This window comes from Engraulis encrasicolus, chromosome 6 (genome assembly GCF_034702125.1).
Source record: "Engraulis encrasicolus isolate BLACKSEA-1 chromosome 6, IST_EnEncr_1.0, whole genome shotgun sequence".
Taxonomy (NCBI): Eukaryota; Metazoa; Chordata; class Actinopteri; order Clupeiformes; family Engraulidae; genus Engraulis; species Engraulis encrasicolus.
The window spans coordinates 45,719,464-45,724,463 of NC_085862.1; the positions used below are offsets into that span (position 1 = coordinate 45,719,464).

General features: G+C 46.0%; 1 protein-coding gene across 1 annotated transcript in view; it reads right to left on the reverse strand.

Moving 5' to 3' along the window:
• reps2 (RALBP1 associated Eps domain containing 2) overlaps nt 1-5,000 on the reverse strand; it is a 97,663-nt gene that overhangs the window by 91,592 nt on the left and 1,071 nt on the right. The window lies entirely within an intron of this gene.

Consider the following 5,000-nt stretch of genomic DNA (forward strand, 5'->3'; position numbering starts at 1 on the left):
TCGGGGCCACTTTTCCCCCTGCTCAAGATCTCAAACCATGGAGGCCCACTCATGCCACACCTCTCAGTCTGGAAGTTACTCAGCATGCTTGACATAAGCAGGAGTCAACACGGCGAGAACACACAGGGTGTGAGGACAGGTGCAAGTGTGTGTGTGTGTGTGTGTGTGTGCATTTGTGAACATGCGTCACTCTCATGCCGGATGTGTTCACACTAAACAAAAGCCTGAAGGACTTAGTGGCATATAGGCAGGCAGGCCTGCGAACTGACACGTGGGTTGCAGTGGTGGTGTAGCAGTCGTAATTGTTTATCAGGCTTTTCTTTCAGCAGTCCAGTGGGTCTCTCAGATATCCACTTGTGATCATTAGTGTTACTTGCGTCACTGTAACACAGATCATGCCAAAATCAAAAATTCGTCAGGCTTTAACATTTAAGAAAAACATGGCCATAATTAAAATGGCCCTCAACAACATCACTTCAGGCTTTCTTTCAACAGGCCACTGGGCAACTCAGAAATCCATTTGGGATCATTTGTATTGCTTGCATCACTGTGTAATAATACAATGTTCCAAAATCAAAAACATTCTTCAGGGTTTAAATATTTCAAAAAGATGGCGGGAAGCCACAGTTCCACTTGCCCTGAACAATTGTAGTGGACTGTTGATCAGCTTTATTTGAACATGGCACTGGCTGTCTCCAAATTCCATATTTGACCTGAATCCGATCTGACAAAAATGTGCCTGAACTTTCCTACTTTTATTTGATTTTTTATGAAACAAAACATTCACACTAAAACCATGCTTTCCATTTCCACAATTGAGATGGAAAATTATATTGTAATATACTTGCACTGTATAACCGCACGAATAGACCAGGCGCGATGCGATTCAAGCGACAGAGTGCAGCAGCAAGCGATACGAGCAATTGAAGAGACTAGAGCAGGGGTGCTCAACTGGCGGACCCAGGTCCGGATGCGGACCCAAACGCAATGTCATCCGGACCAAGACAAAATCCATCTGTATTTAATATGTATAAATTATACATGAGATTTCGCTGCCATGCGATCTATAGGTGTATTTCTGCGAAGCCAGTCTTATGACAAATAAAACTCAGTGAGTGAGCAAGAGGCCAGCGAGTGAGGCTATTTTCTGCATCGGTCCGTAGCGACTTTTTTGGACCCTGGAAACATACGAAATTTGGCGAGTGGACCTTTTCAGTTTCTAGTTGAGCACCCCTGGACTAGAGTATGTCCGTACAGGCAGAAGGCAAAGCATTCAAACATTCCCATTGGCTGTGGTCATTGACCTCTATACAGTCATTGGCTGTTGCGGCTGGTCGCCGAACCGCGTCATAGAAAGTTGAAAGGATTTCAACTTCAAACTGTCCCTCTAGTCTCCAGAATTGCTTTTGTTGTGCGACTCAATACAAAGTCAATTACTTCCCTTGCTCGCCTCGCTCATGTCGCGGTAGGTGTATTTGTGCGGTAATACTACATGAAACATGTAAAAAGAACATGCCAACATGTCAAAAAATCATTGACATGTCATTGTCAACATGTTATAAAACATGTCAAAAGCAAATACAATTTCATCAGGTTGAAAAGAATGGAAAAGAGACAATGGGGGAAGCCATAATCCACATGGCTTTCATCTCATCAACTGAGTAAAGCAGGAGTTGTAGGCTACCAGAAAAAAAACCTTTTAAGTCATCCTGCCTTGTCATTGGTATCATGATGCCAACTTTCGAAATTACGTTTGTATGTCAATGTGACTCATTCTAGTAATCTTTCCTCCCAAAGTACTTTCCAGTTCTCCACACACACACACACAGATACACACGCGCGTGCACACACCCGCACCCACGGGCACGCGCACACACACACACATCTATGTGTGTGATCTGTGAGTGTTTTCCATTCCATGACTCCCTCTTCTCACCTCGTCTCCGTGAGTGAGCTCATCTCCTGTCTTATCTGGGTCTCTCTCTCTCTCTCTCTCTCTCTCTCTCTCTCTCTCTCTCTCTCTCTCTCTCTCTCTCTCTCTCTCTCTCTTCTCAAGGTCAGTGTGAGGGTCACCCTGGCCCCCTGCCCTCTTCCCCCCCAGGGATCTGGCCTGCTCTGCTCTGCTCTGGGGTGCGTTTCATAGTTGTTAGCCAGATAGCAACTTGGATAGTGGTCAATGAAAAATTGCATTACAAACAACAAAGTAGCTAACATAGTTATCAACTATGGTTTCGAGAAATGCACCCCTGCTGTGTTGGGGCCAGTGGGGAAGAGTTTGTGGAACTACTCACACATTATCTATCAGGCTGTCAGTCATTCAGCTGGCCAGTGTGTCTGTTTGCCTTGTGAAGTGAGTCAGTCTGTCCATGCGACACACACACACACACACACACACACACACACACACACACACACGCACACGCACAGCTGGGGCGGCTGGGGTGAGCTGGAGCGGATGAGGAGGAAACGTAGCGCTGTGCCAAACTTCCTGACCCCACGGCGGGACACAATGGGCCGGCCGCGTCCTGCCGGTGTCCCCCTGGGGACCACACACACACACACACACACACACACACACACACACACACACACACACACACACACACACACACACACACACACACACACACACACACACACACACACACACACTCCTCTCTTCTGGCAATATAGCGGAGCACTGCAGGACCACAAGCCACCACACGCTCAGTCTCTCTCTCTCTCTCTATCTATCTCTCTCTCTCTCTCTCTCTCTCTCTCTCTCTCTCTCTCTCTCTCTCTCTCTCTCTCTCTCTCTCTCTCTCTCTCTCTTTCTCTCTCTCTCTCTCTATTTTTGTATCTGTCACTTTCCCTCACAGTATTTATCTCTCTCTCTCTCTCTCTGAGTCTGTCACTCTCTATTTCTCTCTCTCTCTCTCTTTCGCCCCTCTGCCCCGCTGTGTTCATAGGTCGTCACGGAGCAGCTAGCTTCCTGTGCCTGCAGAGCATGTGTGTGTTGGGGTATTTTCACACTGGGTTGTTTGCTTTTTTTAAATAGCAATATGTGGGTGTATGGGCGCCGGTTTGTGTGTGTGTGTGTTTTTGTGTGTGGTGGACAGATGACAAGCATACAGAACATGACCTAGTGGTTAAAAGTACAGCCTAAATAAAATCTTCTTCTCTTTTTCTTTCTCTTTCTCCCTCGCTATCTCTCTGTCTCTCTCTCTCTTATTCACTCATTCACTACATAGTAAGATTTATTGTCCATAAGTGCACGTGTTAGGGTATGGGTGTTATTTTAATTTGTTCAGGATTTAGTGAACAAGTAAACATTTCAGATTCCGCCTGCATCTAATCCTATTCCCTATAGCAAGGAGGAACAGCACCGGAATTGTTGAGTTACATTACATAATATAAAATCACATTAGATTACTCTTAGCTGGGGATTTCATCCATGCCCCTTACTATTATTTAAGCACAGGGTATAGTCCATGGAGTAATGTGGGGTTTGGTGCTAAGCTCAAGGGCACTTTGGTCATGATATGTTTTCTTCTGAGGTCATCCTGCGCAGTCCACCACTCGGGACCCGAACTAACAACCTCGTACCAACACTGAGCTTAAACCACTGAGCTGAGCGAAAACCATTGGGCTTAAAGGTCTAGGACCATCCGTCACTATTGCATGCATCAGTATGAGGATTACATCAGGGTCCCGGCCCACAGTTTGAAAATCACTGATGTAGATCGTTTGCCCGGCCAGACTACCTATGAGAAGCTGAACTTTGTGCACCATCACATGTAGTATGGGCGGGCCCAGGCTCATTCAAACCTAAAACCATCCGATTCCAACATCACTTAATGCCGCGTCCTAAAACAGGACCACATGGATGTTTATTGGCTGACTGACCGGTATGCCTTCTCTCCACTTGTAGGCATGTCATAGTGCTGGAGCCATCTGTTCACTATATAGTGTATATTATACATTATTTACATGGAAAAAGTCAACATCATTATTACATTTCTCACTTTTGAACAGGCTTAACTGGAAGCATTCATCGTACCACACACAGTCCGTCACACATCCCACACAACACCCCAACCCCCCCCAACACACACACACACTACAAAACTTTTCCAAATGGACACACACCGGCGAACACACCTACGCATGCACACACACACACACACACACACACACACACACACACACACACACACACACACACACACACACACACACACACACACACACACACACACACACACACACACACACACACACACACACACACACACAGACAGACAGACAGACACACACACACACACACAGACAGACACAAACACACACACACACACACACACACACACACACACACACACACACACACACACACACACACACACACACACACACACACACACACACACACACACACACACACAGCAACAACAAAAAGCCTTTACTTTTCCAGCCATGAGGCCTGTATCCTCCAGTCCTTATCTCCACAGCAGAGGTGGCACCCTTCCTGTCATCTGTGTCGTTCACACACACACACACACACACACACACACACACACACACACACACACACACACACACACACACACACACACACACACACACACACACACACACATACGGGAAACCGCCACTAGGCAACAAGGTCAAAATTAGACCAGACAGAAACACAGACAGAATTCCAATGGGATCCATAAAGTGACCATAATAATAACAGAATAGAGGCGACATGTTTTTCACAAATGCACACATTTTCTCTCAATCCTGCGCTCTCCCCCTCATACACACACACACACATACACACACACACACACACACACACACACACACACACACACACACACACACACACATACACACCAAAAGTTGGAATGAGCCAAAGTACAAATTTGATACTTTTGATACTTAGTTGCTGCTCCAGGGCCAAGGGCAGATTGGACCACATTTCAAAACACTGCACTTTGCAGACTACTCAACTGACAAGTCCATAACATTGAATACAT